The sequence below is a fragment of the Scyliorhinus torazame genome, chromosome 26 (genome assembly GCF_047496885.1).
Source record: "Scyliorhinus torazame isolate Kashiwa2021f chromosome 26, sScyTor2.1, whole genome shotgun sequence".
NCBI lineage: Eukaryota > Metazoa > Chordata > Chondrichthyes > Carcharhiniformes > Scyliorhinidae > Scyliorhinus > Scyliorhinus torazame.
This window is the reverse complement of record NC_092732.1, coordinates 846,837-868,075: the sequence shown is the minus strand read 5'-3', so window position 1 is coordinate 868,075 and position 21,239 is coordinate 846,837.

Here is a 21,239-nt window from a genome sequence, read left to right as displayed (position 1 = left end):
GCATGACCAATCCCTCCATCCTGCGAATAGGCCCTGCCCTGAATAATTGGCCCTCCTTGTGAACAGACGCTACCCTGATTAATTTCCCCTCCTTGTGAACAGTTCCTGCACTTACTAATTCCCCTTCCCTGTGAGCAGACCCTACTATGACTAATTTCCACTTCCAGTGAACAGCGAATAACCTGTCTAATTGGTCTCTCCCTCTGGAACAACCCCACCTTGCTTAATTTACCCCTTTTGACAGCTCCCTCTATGACAGGATTCCCCTGTCGAAATCTCTCCTAAGCGTGCATCGCCCATTCCTGCATCACCCTGCAATTCTCTTCTCAGCTCACACCCCCTGTTGTTTTCCTGCTCCATTGAAAATTAAGGCACAAACAGTAATGGATCCCCCCTCCATCCTCCTATTCACTGCACAACTCACCCACTCTTCCTGCGCACTCCAAGATTGGTGTTTTTTGTACATTGTTAACAAAAATCAAATGTCCAATTCCTGGGCACAGACTCTTCATGAGGTATCCCAGATTCTGTGCCCCTATCACCCCCTCACCACACCCGACAACCTCCACCTCGGTTTTCCTGGCTTTTCCCTTTTTTCCCACTCCCTCATTTCTCTCCCAGCCTCTCAACTAAGTTCTCTTAAACAGGGAGAAAGATTAAGACACCGAGGGAGAGACAAGAGTATCTAAGTGTAATGCATCAGTAAAGTGATATAAACTATCTCCCGGGTCACACTGCAGGATTGTTGCTGTTTCTTCATTCAATGTTAGCAATGAAACTCCCGCTTCCATCATTCACCTATCCCTCCCTCCCTCTCCCCCGTCCCTCTCTCCGTCCGTTTGTCTCTTTCTCACCCACCTCCATTTCTCTCATTTATCTCCTCCGCTGTCTCTCTTCCTCTCCTTGCCCTCCTAGCTCTCTCCCTTTCTCACCCCCTACCTCGATACATTTTCCAATCCCTCTTCCTCTCCTCTTTTTGAGAATCTGTCAAGATCTCTCTGCTTCCCCCCCCTCCCCCACGCCCCGATCTGAGGATTGGATCTGGATTGAAATGCTCTCTGACACTGTCCTGTCTGACCGTTATAATGAGCGATGCGCCATTTTAGATTTAATGGCGGTTTTACGTCGAGAATGGGATGGGGGCTGGGGTGAGGGGGAGATGGAAGTGATCCTCAAGTGATCGTCACTGACCTGATTTTGTGGAATGCACTCACGGTTTCTGTGCAGGCACATGTCTTTTCCAAATAACCCCGATTATGAACCTATCTATCTCTGTCTGAAAGACACTCAGTGACTTGACCTCCACAGACTTATGCGGCAAAGAGTTTCACAGATTCACCTCCTTCTTCCTGAAGAAATTCCACCTCATCACTGTTTTAAAGGATCCGCCGTTCAGTCTGAGGCTCTGCACTCTAATTTCTCCGACAAGTGGAAACATCCTCTCCACTTCTACGCTATCTAGGCCTCTCGTATTCAGAAAGTCACAACTAAATCCCATGTCATACTTATAAACTCCTTAGAGTACAGACCCAGAGTCCACCTCTCCAGAAATGAAAAACTCTTCGTTCCCGCAGGCATCTTTTCTGGGATATATGCTCTTTGTGGTTTTTATAAATTACTTGGATGAGGAAGTGGGCGGGTGGGTTCATATGTTGGCCGATGACAGGAAGGTTGGTGGAGTTGTAGATGGTGTCCTGGGCTGTTGCAAGTGACAACAGGACATTGACAGAATGCAGAGCTGGGCTGAGAGGTGGCAGATGGAGTTCAACCTAGATAAATATGAAGTGATTCAAGGTCGAATTTGAATGCTGAATACAGGGTTAAAGGCAGGATTCTTGGGTGTCCGAGGACCAGAGGGATCTTGGGGTCCACGCACACAGATCCCTCAAAGTTGCCACCCAGGTTGATGGGGTTGTTAAGAAGGCGTATGGTGTGTTTTCTTTCATTAACAAGGGGATTGAGTTTAAGAGCCGCGAGGTTTTGCTGCAGCTTTGTAAAACCCTTGTTAGACCACACTTGGAATATTGCGCCCAGTTCAGATCGCTTCATCATAGGAAGGATGTGGATGCTTTGGAGAGTGTACTGAGGGACTGGAGGGCATGTCTTTTGAGCAAACGTTGAAGGAGCTAGAGCTTTTCTCACTGGAGCGAAGAAGGAAGAGAGGTGACTTGATATCGGTGTACAGGGTAATCAGAGGCATGTTGGATAGTCAGAGACTTTTCCCCAGGGCGGAAATGGCTGCCATGAGGGGTCATAATTTAAAGGTGATTGGAGAAAGGGTTAGGGGAGATGTCAGAGGTAGTTTCTTTACACAGAGAGTGGAGGGTGATTGGAATGCACTGCAAGGGGAGGCGGTGGAGTCAGGGTCATTGTGGACTATTAACTCTTGGGCAGGCACATGGACAGCAGTAAATTGAAGGGGTGTGGGTTAGGTTGTTCTTGGATCAGGATAAATGGTCAGCACAACATCGCGGGCCGAAGGGCTTGTACTGTGCTGTAATGCTTTATGTTCTATGTTCATTCCGGGGATCATACTTGTTATACTGTGACTTTATCAATATCTCTCCGCCTCCATCCCATCTTGACCACCCGCCAGGCTCCACCATTGTTTTGCCGCCTCTGGACAACCTTTCCCGCCAGATCCTGTATCCACCCCCACTGAGCCGCCCCTCTCCCCTTTCCCCCCTCCCGCCATCTCCCTGTCTCTCTCGCGCTATCTCTATCCTCACCCTCCTCTGTTCTGCTGCCTCTGGACACCTCCCCCGCCATATCCTGTATTTCTTTCCCCCATGAAGCCACCATAATGCCCCATCCCGCACCTCGCCCTGTCTCTCTCCCTCTCTCTCTATTCCCTCCCTCCTCCTTCCCCTTAGTGCTGTCATGTGAACACTGTGAACAATTCCAGTGAGAAGAATATTGGGCGGGGAGAGAGACGGTCGCGGGGGCGCAGCACCCTGACTCTGCACCAGAGTTCCACAATCAAGAATCTTGTCCCTTCTGTCATTTTCCTGCCCCTCTGGCTTCAATTTCTCTCTCTTTCTCTCCCTCTCTCTCTCTCTCTCTCTCCATCTCAACTGGATCAACTGCACTACTCTTATTTACTCACATGGTCAGCTCCTCAAACAATCTAATCAAATTTGTCTGGAATGACCTCGTTCAGACAAAGCATTGCTGACTATCTCTGAACAAATCTTGTCTCTCCAAGTGGAGACCGATTCTCTCCTTCAGTGTTTCTCCACCCCAGCACAAAGCATCAATATTTCCGTCAGTCTCACAAAGCAAGAATTCACACACAGACAGACTCACAGAGACACACACAGACAGAAACACACACACAGACAAACACACAAACAGACAGACACACACACCCACACACAGACAGAAACACACACACAGACACACACACACACAGACACACACACAGACACACACACACACAGACACACTGACAGACACACGCAGAGGCACACACAGACACACACACATGCACACACAAAGGCAGACACACGCATACACACACAGTTGCATGCACACGCAGACACACACACACACAGACACACACACACAGACACACGCACACGGACACACAAACAGACACACAGCCACACACAGACACACAGACACACACACAGACACACACACAGACACACACACACAGACACACACACACACACACACACACACGGACACACAAACAGACACACAGACACACAGAGGCACACACACAGACACACACATGCACACACAAAGGCAGACACACGCATACACACACAGTTGCATGCACACGCAGACACACACAGACAGATACACATAGACACACACACACAAACACACACAAAAACACAAACACACCGGCTGAGACACTTATATACACACACACGCACATATACACAGAGACACACACACCCATACGCACACACATGCAAACACAGACAATACACACACACACATACATAGAGGCACACCCACACACACAGACACATGGACACACACACACAAAGACACATACACACACAGACCACGCACGCATACAGACACACAGAGAACCACACACACATAAATACGCACACACACAGACACACACACACAAACAAAGACACACACAATGCAATGTAGATGCAGAAAAATATGAAAAAGAAATTGTTATATTTATTTGATACTGGGGCATTCTCTTCAGAGCCTGGGGGCTGGGCACTGACTCCGTACTGGAGACCACCAGATCCGATTCTATTCTCACCCCGTCTCCTCCTCTTTGAGACAGAAACAAATGTCCACCTCTGTGTTACTGTCTCTGGACAGAGACTCCCACCCCACACCTCCCGGATACCATTGGACGAACCACAAAGGAGCAGGACTCATTATCCCCCTCAAACCCTGCATGCCAAGGAGCCCGCAACATTCCCCACACTCTCTCAGATTGCGTCTCCCTTACCCTGCTTCTCTTCCTCGACTTCCAGCCTCCCTCTTTCCATCATACTGTTTATGCTAATCGAGGACACTGTGCCGGTGCCCGGAATATGGTGTGGACAGAGGGCGGGGGGAGGAATCTCTGTCCTGACTGTACAGCAGAGAGGCCAATCCAATGATCTTGTATCTTCTGCCCTCTCCCTGCCACTCTAACGTTTCTGTCGCTCGCTCCCTCTCGCTCCACGATCATTCACAATCAGAAGACAAGGATGGGAGAGAAACAGAGATATAGACAGAGACAGCAGGAAGACCCAGCCTCACCCCATACCCCCCCCCCCCCGTTAAAAGTACCACCTTGCTTTTTCTTTCACATGTATTACAATCTGAAATAGAGAAACAACTGGCTGGAAAGATAGAGAGAGAAAGCTGGAGAGACACAGGCATCGTCATTGAACCCTCATTCCACCACTGTCCCTCCCTCTATTCTCTCTATACCCAATTCTCTTCATCATGGCGAAAGATAGACAGAGGTAGTGAGAGTGAGAGTGACGAGAAAATGTTACAGTCAAAAACTTAATGAAGTGAATTAAAATGGCTCCTGGGCTTTTACATGTAAATATGGCACACATGAATAACACTAATAATCTTTATTGTCACAAGTAGGGTTTACCTTAACATTTCAATGTATTTACTGTGAAAATTATATCAATACATCGGCCCTCTCCGATTGACAAATTAAACCAAGTTCCAATCGGCCTTTTTCATTCGAGACCCATCTGAGCCCTCGATTCAAATGTCCTCAGAAAAGTTCACGTCTCGTCGTTTTAAATAAATGCCACACTAAATTGGAAAGGTTCAATGTTTATAGTTCAACAATCGAAACCCCAGCCGCTCCAAAGAAGAACAAAGAAAATTACAGCACAGGAAGGGGCCCATCGGCCCTCCCAGCCTGCGCCAATTCAGATCCTTTATTTACGACCGTCGCCTATTTTCCAAGGATCTACTTCCCTCTGTTTCCCGACCGTTCGTATATCTGTCGCGATGCATCTTAAATGAGGGTATCGTGCCCGCCTCTACCACCTCTGCTGGCAAAGCATTCCAGGCACCCACCACCATTTGCGTAAAAAGCTTTCCACGCATATCTCCCTTAAATTTTCCCCGTCTCACCTTGTCATCGTGACCCCCTTGTAATTGACACCACCACTCTTGGAAAAAGCTTGTTGCTATCCACACTGTCCAAAACTCTCATAATTTTGTAGACCTCAATCAGGTTCCCCCTCAACCTCCGCCTTTCCAACGAAAACAATCCTAATCTACTCAACCTTTCTTCATAGCTAGCAACCTCCATACAAGGCAACATCCTGGTGAACCTCCTCTGCACCCTCTCTAAAGCATCCACATCCTTCTGGTAATGTGGCGACCAGAACTGCATGCAGTATTTCAAATGAGGCCTAACCAGAGTCCTATAAAACTGGAACATGACCTGCCGACTCTTGTACTCAATATGCTGGCCGATGAAGGCAAGCATGCTGTATGCTTTCTTGTCCACTCTATCTATCTGCGTTGCCACCTTCAGGGTACAATGGATCAGAACTCACAGATCTCTCTGTCCATCAATTTTCCCCAGGACTCTTCCATTGACCGTATTGTCCGCTCTTGAATTGGATCATCCAAAATGTATTGCCTCGCATTTGCGTGGATTGAACTCCATCTGCCATTCCTCTGCCCAACTCTCCAATCTATCTATATTTTGCTGTATTCTGACAGTCCCCTTCGCTATCTGCAACTCCACCAATCTTAGTGTCATCTGCAGACCACCTATACCTTCGTCCAGATAATTTATGTATTTCACAAACAACAGTGGTCCGAGCACGGATCCCTGTGGAACACCACTAGTCACCCTTGTCCATTTTGAGACACTCCCTTCCACCACTGCTCTCTGTCTCCTGTTGCCCAGCCAGTTCTTTATCAATCTAGCTAGTGCACCCTGAACCCCATGCTACGTCACTTTTTCCATCAACCTGCCATGGGAAACTTTATCAAACGCCTTCCTGAAGTCCATGTATATGATATCTACAGCCCTTCCCTCATCAATTAACGTTGTCACTTCCTCAAAGAATTCTATTAGGTTTATGAGACATGATCTTCCATGCAGAAAACCATGCTGCCTATCACTGATAAGTCTATTTTCTTCCATATGTGAATAGATTCTCTCCCTCAGTACATTCTCCAACAGTTTGCCTACCACTGACGTCAAGCTCATAGGTCTATAATTCCCTGGATTATCCCTGCTACCCTTCTTAAACAAAGGGACAACATTAGCAATTCTCCAGTCCTCTGGGACCTCACCCGTGCTCAAGGATGTTGTAAAGATATCTGTTAAAGCCCCAACTCTTTCGTCCCTCGCTTCCCTCAGTAACCTGGGATAGATCCCATCCGGACCTGGGGACTTGCCCACCTAAATGCCTTTTAGAAAACCTGAAACTTCCCCCTTCCTTATGCCGACTTGACCGACAGTATTTAAACATCCATCTCTAACCTCAACATCCATCGGTGCAACATCGTGGGCCGAAGGGCCTGTACTGCGCTGTATTATTCTATGTTCTATGTCCCTCTCCTTGGTGAATAGCGATGCAAAGTAGTCATTAAGAAGCTCACCCATTTCCACTGACTCCACGCATAAATTCCCTCTTTGGTCTTTGAGTGGGCCAATCCTTTTTCTAGTTACCCTCTTGCTCCTTATATAAGAATAAAAGGATTTGGGACTTTCCTTAACCCTGTTAGCCAAAGATAGTTCATGACCCCTTTTAGCCCTCTTTATTGAACGTTTGAGAATTGTCCTACTTTCCCGATATTCCTCCAAAGCTTCATCAGTTTTAAGTCGCCTACATCTTAAGTATGATTCGTTTTTCATCTTAGCGAGTCACACAATTCCACCCGTCACCCATGGTTTCCTAATCGTGCCATTTCTATCCCTAATTTTCACAGGGACATGTCTGTCCTGCACTCCAATCAACCTTTCCATTTCAAATGTGGATTTATCCTGAAACACTGCTCCCAATCCACATTCCCTAGCTCCTGCCGAATTTTGTTATACTTGGTCTTTCTCCAATTTAGCACTCTTCCTTTAGGACTACTTTCGTCTTTGACCATGAGTATTCTAAAACGTATGCAATTGTGATCGCTATTCCCAAAGTAATCACCGACTGAAACTTCAAGCACCTGGCCGGGATCATTCCCCAATACCAGGTCCAGCATGGGGCAACATAAATCTACTAAAAAAGTTGTAATGAAGACTGAGATAGCTTATGAGAGTAAACTTGCTCAGAATATAAAAACAGATAGTAAAGGTTTCTAAAAATATATAAAACAAAAAAGAGTGGCTAAGGTACATATTGGTCCTTTAGAGGATGAGAAGTATAAGTTCATCTGCCTTAGCCGTAATACTTCTTGCATTAAAACATATGCACTTCAGGCCACCAGACCCGCTGTGTTCAGCAACTTCTCCCTGTCTCCTCTGCCCTACAGCCACACTGTCCCTATTCCCTAATTCTCCCTCAATGCTCTCACCTTCTGACCTATTGCTCCCGTGCCCACCCCCCTGCCATACTAGTTTAAACCCTCCCGTGTGACACTAGCAAACATCGCGGCCAGGATATTTATGCCTCTCCAGTTTAGATGCAACCCGTTCTTCTTACATAGGTCACATCTGCCCCGGAAGAGCTCCCAGTGGTCCAGATAACGGAAACCCTCCCTCGTACACCAGCTGTTTAGCCACGTGTTTAGCTGCTCTATCTTCCTATTTCTAGCCTCACTGGCACGTGGCACAGGGAGTAATCCCGATATTACAACCCGAGAGGTCCTGTCTTTTAATTTTCTGCCTAGCTCCCTGAACTCCTGCTGTAGGACCTCATGCCCCTTCCTGCCTATATTGTTAGTACCAATATGTACAACGACCTCTGCCTGTTTGCCCTCCCCCTTCAGGATGCCCTTTACCCGTTCGGAGACATCCTGGACCCTGGCACCAGAGAGGCAACATACCATCCTGGAGTCGCTTTCACGTCCGCAGAAGCGCCTATCTGTGCCCCTGACTATAGAGTCCCCTATTACTATTGCTCTTCCGCGCTTTGACCCTCCCTTCTGAACATCAGAGCCAGCCGTGGTGCCACTGCTCTGGCTGCTGCTGTTTTCCCCTGATAGGCTATCCCTTACCCCAACAGTATCCAAAGGGGTATACCTGTTCGAGAGGGGGATAACCACAGGGGATTCCTTCACTGACTGCCTGCCCTCTCTGGTGGTCACCCATTTCTCTGCCTGCACTTTGGGTGTGACCACATTTATACAACTGCGATCTATGACGCTTTCCGCCACCTGCATGCTCCTAAGTGCATCCAATTGCTGCTCCAACCGAACCATGAAGTTTGTGAGGAGCTCCAGTTGGGTGCACTTTCTGCAGATGAAGCCACCCGGGACGCTGGAAGCCTCCCGGACCTGCCACATCTCACAGTCAGAGCACTGCACCCCTCCAACTGACATTGCATCAATTAATTAGTAAATTAAAATTATAAGTTAAAATTGTTTTCTTAAAGTTACTGTTGACTATCTGTTTCCCAGCACTAGATTTCTACCATAAATGTGAACGCTAAATATAGTACTGTCCGATCTCTGGCTTAGATACCCCTCTAAATAATAATTAATTAATTATGTATAATTAGTTACCAATGCTGATTTTTTTTTAATTTAGTGTAGATTCTCAACCAGCCACTCAGGTCACAGCTTTTCTGTGATGTCACTTCAGTCCCCCCCCCCCCCCACACACACACACAATTTCAAAAGGTAATAAAAGTAAAAACGAGTAAAAATCAATTACTTACCTTCTTACCCTCTGAGTGTCTTAGATGTTCTCAAGTTCTCTCCCTGACAGAGACAGCTCCTCCTCCTCCCAACGCCTCCCGAAACTAGGCTGCGATCTTTTAAAATCTCCGCTCCGACCCGCAGCTCCTGCGCTTTTTAAATCTCTCACTCTCCTCCCGCGCTGTTTTCACTATCCCGGCTCACACAGCTCCCGCGCTGTTTTCAATGTCCCGGCTCACTCACCTCCCGCGCTGTTTTCACTATCCCGGCTCACACAGCTCCCGCGCTGTTTTCACTGTCCCGGCACACTCACCTCCCGCGCTGTTTTCACTATCCCGGCTCACTCACCTCTCGCGCTGTTTCCACTATCCCGGCTCACTCACCTCTCGCGCTGTTTCCACTGTCCCGGCTCACTCACCTCTCGCGCTGTTTTCACTGTCCCGGCTCTCTCTCCTCCCGCGCTGTTTTCACTATCCCGGCTCACTCACCTCTCGCGCTGTTTCCACTGTCCCGGCTCACTCACCTCCCGCGCTGTTTTCACTGTCCCGGCTCACTCAGCTCCCGCGCTGTTTTCACTGTCCAGGCTCACTCACCTCCCGCGCTGTTTCCACTGTCCCGGCTCACTCACCTCCCGCGCTGTTTTCACTGTCCCGGCTCACTCAGCTCCCGCGCTGTTTTCACTGTCCCGGCTCACTCACCTCCCGCGCTGTTTTCACTGTCCCGGCTCACTCACCTCTCGCGCTGTTTTCACTGTCCCGGCTCCCTCAGCTCCCGCGCTGTTTTCACTGTCCCGACTCACTCACCTCCCGCGCTGTTTTAAATGTCCCGGCTCACTCACCTCCCGCGCTGTTTTCAATGTCCCGGCTCACTCAGCTCCCGCGCTGTTTTCACTGTCCCGGCTCTCTCACCTCTCGCGCTGTTTTCACTGTCCCGGCTCACTCACCTCTCGCGCTGTTTTCACTGTCCCGGCTCACTCAGCTCCCGCGCTGTTTTCACTGTCCCGGCTCACTCACCTCCCGCGCTGTTTTCACTGTCCCGGCTCACTCACCTCCCGCGCTGTTTTCAATGTCCGGCTCACTCAGCTCCCGCGCTGTTTGCACTGTCCCGGCTCACTCACCTCCCGCGCTGTTTTCACTGTCCCGGCTCACTCACCTCCCGCGCTGTTTTCAATGTCCCGGCTCACTCACCTCCCGCGCTGTTTTCACTGTCCCGGCTCACTCACCTCCCGCGCTGTTTTCACTGTCCCGGCTCACTCACCTCCCGCGCTGTTTTCAATGTCCGGCTCACTCAGCTCCCGCGCTGTTTTCACTGTCCCGGCTCACTCACCTCCCGCGCTGTTTTCAATGTCCCGGCTCACTCACCTCCCGCGCTGTTTTCACTGTCCCGGCTCACTCACCTCCCGCGCTGTTTTCACTGTCCCGGCTCACTCACCTCCCGCGCTGTTTTCACTGTCCCGGCTCACTCACCTCCCGCGCTGTTTTCACTGTCCCGGCTCAGACAGCTCCGGCGCTGTTTTCAATTTCCCGGCACACTCACCTCCCGCGCTGTTTTCACTGTCCCGGCTCTCGCTCCTCCCGCGCTGTTTTCACTATCCCGGCTCACTCACCTCCCGCGCTGTTTTCACTGTCCCGGCTCACACAGCTCCCGCGCTGTTTTCAATTTCCCGGCACACTCACCTCCCGCGCTGTTTTCACTGTCCCGGCTCTCGCTCCTCCCGCGCTGTTTTCACTATCCCGGCTCACTCACCTCCCGCGCTGTTTTCACTGTCCCGGCTCACTCAGCTCCCGCGCTGTTTTCACTCTCCCGGCTCCCTCAGCTCCCGCGCTGTTTTCACTGTCCCGGCTCACTCTCCTCTCGCGCTGTTTTAAATGTCCCGGCTCACTCAGCTCCCGCGCTGTTTTCACTGTCCTGGCTCACTCACCACCCGCGCTGTTTTCACTGTCCCGGCTCACTCACCTCCCGTGCTGTTTTCACTGTCCCGGCTCTCTCTCCTCCCGTGCTGTTTTCACTGTCCCGGCTCACTCACCTCCCGCGCTGTTTTCACTGTCCCGGCTCTCTCTCCTCCCGTGCTGTTTTCACTGTCCCGGCTCACTCACCTCCCGCGCTGTTTTAACTGTCCCGGCTCTCTCTCCTCCCGTGCTGTTTTCACTGTCCCGGCTCACTCACCTCCCGCGCTGTTTTCACTGTCCCGGCTCACTCAGCTCCCGCGCTGTTTTCACTGTCCCGGCTCCCTCAGCTCCCGCGCTGTTTTCACTGTCCCGGCTCACTCAGCTCCCGCGCTGTTTTCACTGTCCCGGCTCACTCACCTCTCGCGCTGTTTTCACTGTCCCGGCTCACTCAGCTCCCGCGCTGTTTTAACTGTCCCGGCTCACTCACCTCCCGCGCTGTTTTCACAGTCCCGGCTCACTCACCTCCCGCGCTGTTTTCACTGTCCCGGCTCACTCACCTCCCGCGCTGTTTTCACTGTCCCGGCTCAGACAGCTCCGGCGCTGTTTTCAATTTCCCGGCACACTCACCTCCCGCGCTGTTTTCACTGTCCCGGCTCTCGCTCCTCCCGCGCTGTTTTCACTATCCCGGCTCACTCACCTCCCGCGCTGTTTTCACTGTCCCGGCTCACACAGCTCCCGCGCTGTTTTCAATTTCCCGGCACACTCACCTCCCGCGCTGTTTTCACTGTCCCGGCTCAGACAGTTCCCGCGCTGTTTTCAATTTCCCGGCACACTCACCTCCCGCGCTGTTTTCACTGTCCCGGCTCTCGCTCCTCCCGCGCTGTTTTCACTATCCCGGCTCACTCACCTCCCGCGCTGTTTTCACTGTCCCGGCTCACTCAGCTCCCGCGCTGTTTTCACTCTCCCGGCTCCCTCAGCTCCCGCGCTGTTTTCACTGTCCCGGCTCACTCTCCTCTCGCGCTGTTTTAAATGTCCCGGCTCACTCAGCTCCCGCGCTGTTTTCACTGTCCTGGCTCACTCACCACCCGCGCTGTTTTCACTGTCCCGGCTCACTCACCTCCCGTGCTGTTTTCACTGTCCCGGCTCTCTCTCCTCCCGTGCTGTTTTCACTGTCCCGGCTCACTCACCTCCCGCGCTGTTTTCACTGTCCCGGCTCTCTCTCCTCCCGTGCTGTTTTCACTGTCCCGGCTCACTCACCTCCCGCGCTGTTTTAACTGTCCCGGCTCTCTCTCCTCCCGTGCTGTTTTCACTGTCCCGGCTCACTCACCTCCCGCGCTGTTTTCACTGTCCCGGCTCACTCAGCTCCCGCGCTGTTTTCACTGTCCCGGCTCCCTCAGCTCCCGCGCTGTTTTCACTGTCCCGGCTCACTCAGCTCCCGCGCTGTTTTCACTGTCCCGGCTCACTCACCTCTCGCGCTGTTTTCACTGTCCCGGCTCACTCAGCTCCCGCGCTGTTTTAACTGTCCCGGCTCACTCACCTCCCGCGCTGTTTTCACAGTCCCGGCTCACTCACCTCCCGCGCTGTTTTCACTGTCCCGGCTCACTCAGCTCCCGCGCTGTTTTCACTGTCCCGGCTCGCTCACCTCTCGCGCTGTTTTCACTGTCCCGGCTCACTCACCTCCCGCGCTGTTTTCACTGTCCCGGCTCACTCACCTCCCGCGCTGTTTTCACTGTCCCGGCTCTCTCTCCTCCCGCGCTGTTTTCACTGTCCCGGCTCACTCAGCTCCCGCGCTGTTTTCAATGTCCCGGCTCTCTCACCTCCCGCGCTGTTTTCACTGTCCCGGCTCACTCACCTCCCGCGCTGTTTTCACTGTCCCGGCTCGCTCACCTCTCGCGCTGTTTTCACTGTCCCGGCTCACTCACCTCCCGCGCTGTTTTCACTGTCCCGGCTCACTCACCTCCCGCGCTGTTTTCACTGTCCCGGCTCTCTCTCCTCCCGCGCTGTTTTCACTGTCCCGGCTCACTCAGCTCCCGCGCTGTTTTCAATGTCCCGGCTCTCTCACCTCCCGCGCTGTTTTCACTGTCCCGGCTCACTCACCTCCCGCGCTGTTTTCACTGTCCCGGCTCTCTCACCTCCCGCGCTGTTTTCACTGTCCCGGCTCACACACCTCCCGCGCTGTTTTCAATGTCCCGGCTCACTCAGCTCCCGCGCTGTTTTCACTGTCCCGGCTCACTCAGCTCCCGCGCTGTTTTCACTGTCCCGGCTCACTCACCACCCGCCTTGTTTTCACTGTCCCGGCTCTCTCACATCCCGCGCTGTTTACACTGTCCCGGCTCACTCAGCTCCCGCGCTGTTTTCACTGTCCCGGCTCACACACCTCTCGCGCTGTTTTCACTGTCCCGGCTCACTCACCTCCCGCGCTGTTTTCACTGTCCCGGCTCACTCACCTCCCGCGCTGTTTTCACTGTCCCGGCTCACTCACCTCTCGCGCTGTTTTCACTGTCCCGGCTCACTCACCTCCCGCGCTGTTTTCAATGTCCCGGCTCACTCACCTCCCGCGCTGTTTTCACTGTCCCGGCCCACTCACCTCCCGCGCTGTTTTCACTGTCGCGGCTCACTCAGCCCCCGCGCTGTTTTCACTGTCCCGGCTCACTCACCTCTCGCGCTGTTTTCACTGTCCCGGCTCACACACCTCCGGCGCTGTTTTCAATTTCCCGGCACACTCACCTCCCGCGCTGTTTTCACTATCCCGGCTCACTCACCTCCCGCGCTGTTTTCACTGTCCCGGCTCACTCAGCTCCCGCGCTGTTTTCACTGTCCCGGCTCACACAGCTCCCGCGCTGTTTTCAATTTCCCGGCACACTCACCTCCCGCGCTGTTTTCACTGTCCCGGCTCACTCAGCTCCCGCGCTGTTTTCACTGTCCCGGCTCACTCACCTCCCGCTGTGTTTTCACTGTCCCGGCTCACTCAGCTCCCGCGCTGTTTTCACTGTCCCGGCTCACTCACCTCCCGCGCTGTTTTCACTGTCCCGGCTCACTCACTTCCCGCGCTGTTTTTACTGTCCCGGCTCCCTCAGCTCCCGCGCTGTTTTCACTGTCCCGGCTCTCTCACCTCCCGCGCTGTTTTAAATGTCCCGGCTCCCTCAGCTCCCGCGCTGTTTTCACTGTCCCGGCTCACTCACCTCCCGCGCTGTTTTAAATGTCCCGGCTCACTCAGCTCCCGCGCTGTTTTCACTGTCCCGGCTCTCTCTCCTCCCGTGCTGTTTTCACTGTCCCGGCTCTCTCTCCTCCCGTGCTGTTTTCACTGTCCCGGCTCACTCACCTCCCGCGCTGTTTTCACTGTCCCGGCTCTCTCTCCTCCCGTGCTGTTTTCACTGTCCCGGCTCACTCACCTCCCGCGCTGTTTTCACTGTCCCGGCTCACTCAGCTCCCGCGCTGTTTTCACTGTTCCGGCTCACTCACCTCTCGCGCTGTTTTCACTGTCCCGGCTCACTCAGCTCCCGCGCTGTTTTCACTGTTCCGGCTCACTCACCTCTCGCGCTGTTTTCACTGTCCCGGCTCACTCAGCTCTCGCGCTGTTTTCACTGTCCCGGCTCACTCTCCTCCCGCGCTGTTTTCACAGTCCCGGCTCACTCACCTCCCGCGCTGTTTTCACTGTCCCGGCTCACTCAGCTCCCGCGCTATTTTCACTGTCCCGGCTCGCTCACCTCTCGCGCTGTTTTCACTGTCCCGGCTCACTCACCTCCCGCGCTGTTTTCACTGTCCCGGCTCACTCACCTCCCGCGCTGTTTTCACTGTCCCGGCTCACTCACCTCTCGCGCTGTTTTCACTGTCCCGGCTCACTCAGCTCCCGCGCTGTTTTCACTGTCCCGGCTCACTCACCTCCCGCGCTGTTTTCACTGTCCCGGCTCACTCACCTCCCGCGCTGTTTTCACTGTCCCGGCTCACTCAGCTCCCGCGCTGTTTTCACTGTCCCGGCTCACACACCTCCCGCGCTGTTTTCAATGTCCCGGCTCACTCAGCTCCCGCGCTGTTTTCAATGTCCCGGCTCACTCACCTCCCGCGCTGTTTTCACTGTCCCGGCTCTCTCACCTCCCGCGCTGTTTTCACTGTCCCGGCTCACACACCTCCCGCGCTGTTTTCAATGTCCCGGCTCACTCAGCTCCCGCGCTGTTTTCACTGTCCCGGCTCACTCAGCTCCCGCGCTGTTTTCACTGTCCCGGCTCACTCACCTCCCGCCCTGTTTTCACTGTCCCGGCTCTCTCACATCCCGCGCTGTTTTCACTGTCCCGGCTCACACACCTCCCGCGCTGTTTTCACTGTCCCGGCTCACTCAGCTCCCGCGCTGTTTTCACTGTCCCGGCTCACTCAGCTCCCGCGCTGTTTTCACTGTCCCGGCTCACTCACCTCCCGCCCTGTTTTCACTGTCCCGGCTCTCTCACATCCCGCGCTGTTTACACTGTCCCGGCTCACTCACCTCCCGCCCTGTTTTCACTGTCCCGGCTCTCTCACATCCCGCGCTGTTTTCACTGTCCCGGCTCACTCACCTCCCGCGCTGTTTTCACTGTCCCGGCTCACTCAGCTCCCGCGCTGTTTTCACTGTCGCGGCTCGCTCACCTCTCGCGCTGTTTTCACTGTCCCGGCTCACTCACCTCCCGCGCTGTTTTCACTGTCCCGACTCACTCTCCTCCCGCGCTGTTTTCACTGTCCCGGCTCTCTCTCCTCCCGCGCTGTTTTCACTGTCCCGGCTCACTCACCTCCCGCGCTGTTTTCACTGTCCCGGCTCACTCACCTCCCGCGCTGTTTTCACTGTCCCGGCTCACTCAGCTCCCGCGCTGTTTTCAATGTCCCGGCTCTCTCACCTCCCGCGCTGTTTTCACTGTCCCGGCTCACTCACCTCCCGCGCTGTTTTCACTGTCCCGGCTCACTCAGCTCCCGCGCTGTTTTCACTGTCCCGGCTCACTCAGCTCCCGCGCTGTTTTCACTGTCCCGGCTCACTCACCTCCCGCCCTGTTTTCACTGTCCCGGCTCTCTCACATCCCGCGCTGTTTACACTGTCCCGGCTCACTCAGCTCCCGCGCTGTTTTCACTGTCCCGGCTCACTCACCTCCCGCGCTGTTTTCACTGTCCCGGCTCACTCACCTCCCGCGCTGTTTTCACTGTCCCGGCTCACTCACCTCCCGCGCTGTTTTCAATGTCCGGCTCACTCAGCTCCCGCGCTGTTTTCACTGTCCCGGCTCACTCACCTCCCGCGCTGTTTTCAATGTCCCGGCTCACTCACCTCCCGCGCTGTTTTCACTGTCCCGGCTCACTCACCTCCCGCGCTGTTTTCACTGTCCCGGCTCACTCACCTCCCGCGCTGTTTTCACTGTCCCGGCTCACTCACCTCCCGCGCTGTTTTCACTGTCCCGGCTCAGACAGCTCCGGCGCTGTTTTCAATTTCCCGGCACACTCACCTCCCGCGCTGTTTTCACTGTCCCGGCTCTCGCTCCTCCCGCGCTGTTTTCACTATCCCGGCTCACTCACCTCCCGCGCTGTTTTCACTGTCCCGGCTCACACAGCTCCCGCGGTGTTTTCAATTTCCCGGCACACTCACCTCCCGCGCTGTTTTCACTGTCCCGGCTCAGACAGTTCCCGCGCTGTTTTCAATTTCCCGGCACACTCACCTCCCGCGCTGTTTTCACTGTCCCGGCTCTCGCTCCTCCCGCGCTGTTTTCACTATCCCGGCTCACTCACCTCCCGCGCTGTTTTCACTGTCCCGGCTCACTCAGCTCCCGCGCTGTTTTCACTCTCCCGGCTCCCTCAGCTCCCGCGCTGTTTTCACTGTCCCGGCTCACTCTCCTCTCGCGCTGTTTTAAATGTCCCGGCTCACTCAGCTCCCGCGCTGTTTTCACTGTCCTGGCTCACTCACCACCCGCGCTGTTTTCACTGTCCCGGCTCACTCACCTCCCGTGCTGTTTTCACTGTCCCGGCTCTCTCTCCTCCCGTGCTGTTTTCACTGTCCCGGCTCACTCACCTCCCGCGCTGTTTTCACTGTCCCGGCTCTCTCTCCTCCCGTGCTGTTTTCACTGTCCCGGCTCACTCACCTCCCGCGCTGTTTTAACTGTCCCGGCTCTCTCTCCTCCCGTGCTGTTTTCACTGTCCCGGCTCACTCACCTCCCGCGCTGTTTTCACTGTCCCGGCTCACTCAGCTCCCGCGCTGTTTTCACTGTCCCGGCTCCCTCAGCTCCCGCGCTGTTTTCACTGTCCCGGCTCACTCAGCTCCCGCGCTGTTTTCACTGTCCCGGCTCACTCACCTCTCGCGCTGTTTTCACTGTCCCGGCTCACTCAGCTCCCGCGCTGTTTTAACTGTCCCGGCTCACTCACCTCCCGCGCTGTTTTCACAGTCCCGGCTCACTCACCTCCCGCGCTGTTTTCACTGTCCCGGCTCACTCACCTCCCGCGCTGTTTTCACTGTCCCGGCTCAGACAGCTCCGGCGCTGTTTTCAATTTCCCGGCACACTCACCTCCCGCGCTGTTTTCACTGTCCCGGCTCTCGCTCCTCCCGCGCTGTTTTCACTATCCCGGCTCACTCACCTCCCGCGCTGTTTTCACTGTCCCGGCTCACACAGCTCCCGCGCTGTTTTCAATTTCCCGGCACACTCACCTCCCGCGCTGTTTTCACTGTCCCGGCTCAGACAGTTCCCGCGCTGTTTTCAATTTCCCGGCACACTCACCTCCCGCGCTGTTTTCACTGTCCCGGCTCTCGCTCCTCCCGCGCTGTTTTCACTATCCCGGCTCACTCACCTCCCGCGCTGTTTTCACTGTCCCGGCTCACTCAGCTCCCGCGCTGTTTTCACTCTCCCGGCTCCCTCAGCTCCCGCGCTGTTTTCACTGTCCCGGCTCACTCTCCTCTCGCGCTGTTTTAAATGTCCCGGCTCACTCAGCTCCCGCGCTGTTTTCACTGTCCTGGCTCACTCACCACCCGCGCTGTTTTCACTGTCCCGGCTCACTCACCTCCCGTGCTGTTTTCACTGTCCCGGCTCTCTCTCCTCCCGTGCTGTTTTCACTGTCCCGGCTCACTCACCTCCCGCGCTGTTTTCACTGTCCCGGCTCTCTCTCCTCCCGTGCTGTTTTCACTGTCCCGGCTCACTCACCTCCCGCGCTGTTTTAACTGTCCCGGCTCTCTCTCCTCCCGTGCTGTTTTCACTGTCCCGGCTCACTCACCTCCCGCGCTGTTTTCACTGTCCCGGCTCACTCAGCTCCCGCGCTGTTTTCACTGTCCCGGCTCCCTCAGCTCCCGCGCTGTTTTCACTGTCCCGGCTCACTCAGCTCCCGCGCTGTTTTCACTGTCCCGGCTCACTCACCTCTCGCGCTGTTTTCACTGTCCCGGCTCACTCAGCTCCCGCGCTGTTTTAACTGTCCCGGCTCACTCACCTCCCGCGCTGTTTTCACAGTCCCGGCTCACTCACCTCCCGCGCTGTTTTCACTGTCCCGGCTCACTCAGCTCCCGCGCTGTTTTCACTGTCCCGGCTCGCTCACCTCTCGCGCTGTTTTCACTGTCCCGGCTCACTCACCTCCCGCGCTGTTTTCACTGTCCCGGCTCACTCACCTCCCGCGCTGTTTTCACTGTCCCGGCTCTCTCTCCTCCCGCGCTGTTTTCACTGTCCCGGCTCACTCAGCTCCCGCGCTGTTTTCAATGTCCCGGCTCTCTCACCTCCCGCGCTGTTTTCACTGTCCCGGCTCACTCACCTCCCGCGCTGTTTTCACTGTCCCGGCTCGCTCACCTCTCGCGCTGTTTTCACTGTCCCGGCTCACTCACCTCCCGCGCTGTTTTCACTGTCCCGGCTCACTCACCTCCCGCGCTGTTTTCACTGTCCCGGCTCTCTCTCCTCCCGCGCTGTTTTCACTGTCCCGGCTCACTCAGCTCCCGCGCTGTTTTCAATGTCCCGGCTCTCTCACCTCCCGCGCTGTTTTCACTGTCCCGGCTCACTCACCTCCCGCGCTGTTTTCACTGTCCCGGCTCTCTCACCTCCCGCGCTGTTTTCACTGTCCCGGCTCACACACCTCCCGCGCTGTTTTCAATGTCCCGGCTCACTCAGCTCCCGCGCTGTTTTCACTGTCCCGGCTCACTCAGCTCCCGCGCTGTTTTCACTGTCCCGGCTCACTCACCACCCGCCTTGTTTTCACTGTCCCGGCTCTCTCACATCCCGCGCTGTTTACACTGTCCCGGCTCACTCAGCTCCCGCGCTGTTTTCACTGTCCCGGCTCACACACCTCTCGCGCTGTTTTCACTGTCCCGGCTCACTCACCTCCCGCGCTGTTTTCACTGTCCCGGCTCACTCACCTCCCGCGCTGTTTTCACTGTCCCGGCTCACTCACCTCTCGCGCTGTTTTCACTGTCCCGGCTCACTCACCTCCCGCGCTGTTTTCAATGTCCCGGCTCACTCACCTCCCGCGCTGTTTTCACTGTCCCGGCCCACTCACCTCCCGCGCTGTTTTCACTGTCGCGGCTCACTCAGCCCCCGCGCTGTTTTCACTGTCCCGGCTCACTCACCTCTCGCGCTGTTTTCACTGTCCCGGCTCACACACCTCCGGCGCTGTTTTCAATTTCCCGGCACACTCACCTCCCGCGCTGTTTTCACTATCCCGGCTCACTCACCTCCCGCGCTGTTTTCACTGTCCCGGCTCACTCAGCTCCCGCGCTGTTTTCACTGTCCCGGCTCACACAGCTCCCGCGCTGTTTTCAATTTCCCGGCACACTCACCTCCCGCGCTGTTTTCACTGTCCCGGCTCACTCAGCTCCCGCGCTGTTTTCACTGTCCCGGCTCACTCACCTCCCGCTGTGTTTTCACTGTCCCGGCTCACTCAGCTCCCGCGCTGTTTTCACTGTCCCGGCTCACTCACCTCCCGCGCTGTTTTCACTGTCCCGGCTCACTCACTTCCCGCGCTGTTTTTACTGTCCCGGCTCCCTCAGCTCCCGCGCTGTTTTCACTGTCCCGGCTCTCTCACCTCCCGCGCTGTTTTAAATGTCCCGGCTCCCTCAGCTCCCGCGCTGTTTTCACTGTCCCGGCTCACTCACCTCCCGCGCTGTTTTAAATGTCCCGGCTCACTCAGCTCCCGCGCTGTTTTCACTGTCCCGGCTCTCTCTCCTCCCGTGCTGTTTTCACTGTCCCGGCTCTCTCTCCTCCCGTGCTGTTTTCACTGTCCCGGCTCACTCACCTCCCGCGCTGTTTTCACTGTCCCGGCTCTCTCTCCTCCCGTGCTGTTTTCACTGTCCCGGCTCACTCACCTCCCGCGCTGTTTTCACTGTCCCGGCTCACTCAGCTCCCGCGCTGTTTTCACTGTTCCGGCTCACTCACCTCTCGCGCTGTTTTCACTGTCCCGGCTCACTCAGCTCCCGCGCTGTTTTCACTGTTCCGGCTCACTCACCTCTCGCGCTGTTTTCACTGTCCCGGCTCACTCAGCTCTCGCGCTGTTTTCACTGTCCCGGCTCACTCTCCTCCCGCGCTGTTTTCACAGTCCCGGCTCACTCACCTCCCGCGCTGTTTTCACTGTCCCGGCTCACTCAGCTCCCGCGCTATTTTCACTGTCCCGGCTCGCTCACCTCTCGCGCTGTTTTCACTGTCCCGGCTCACTCACCTCCCGCGCTGTTTTCACTGTCCCGGCTCACTCACCTCCCGCGCTGTTTTCACTGTCCCGGCTCACTCACCTCTCGCGCTGTTTTCACTGTCCCGGCTCACTCAGCTCCCGCGCTGTTTTCACTGTCCCGGCTCACTCACCTCCCGCGCTGTTTTCACTGTCCCGGCTCACTCACCTCCCGCGCTGTTTTCACTGTCCCGGCTCACTCAGCTCCCGCGCTGTTTTCACTGTCCCGGCTCACACACCTCCCGCGCTGTTTTCAATGTCCCGGCTCACTCAGCTCCCGCGCTGTTTTCAATGTCCCGGCTCACTCACCTCCCGCGCTGTTTTCACTGTCCCGGCTCTCTCACCTCCCGCGCTGTTTTCACTGTCCCGGCTCACACACCTCCCGCGCTGTTTTCAATGTCCCGGCTCACTCAGCTCCCGCGCTGTTTTCACTGTCCCGGCTCACTCAGCTCCCGCGCTGTT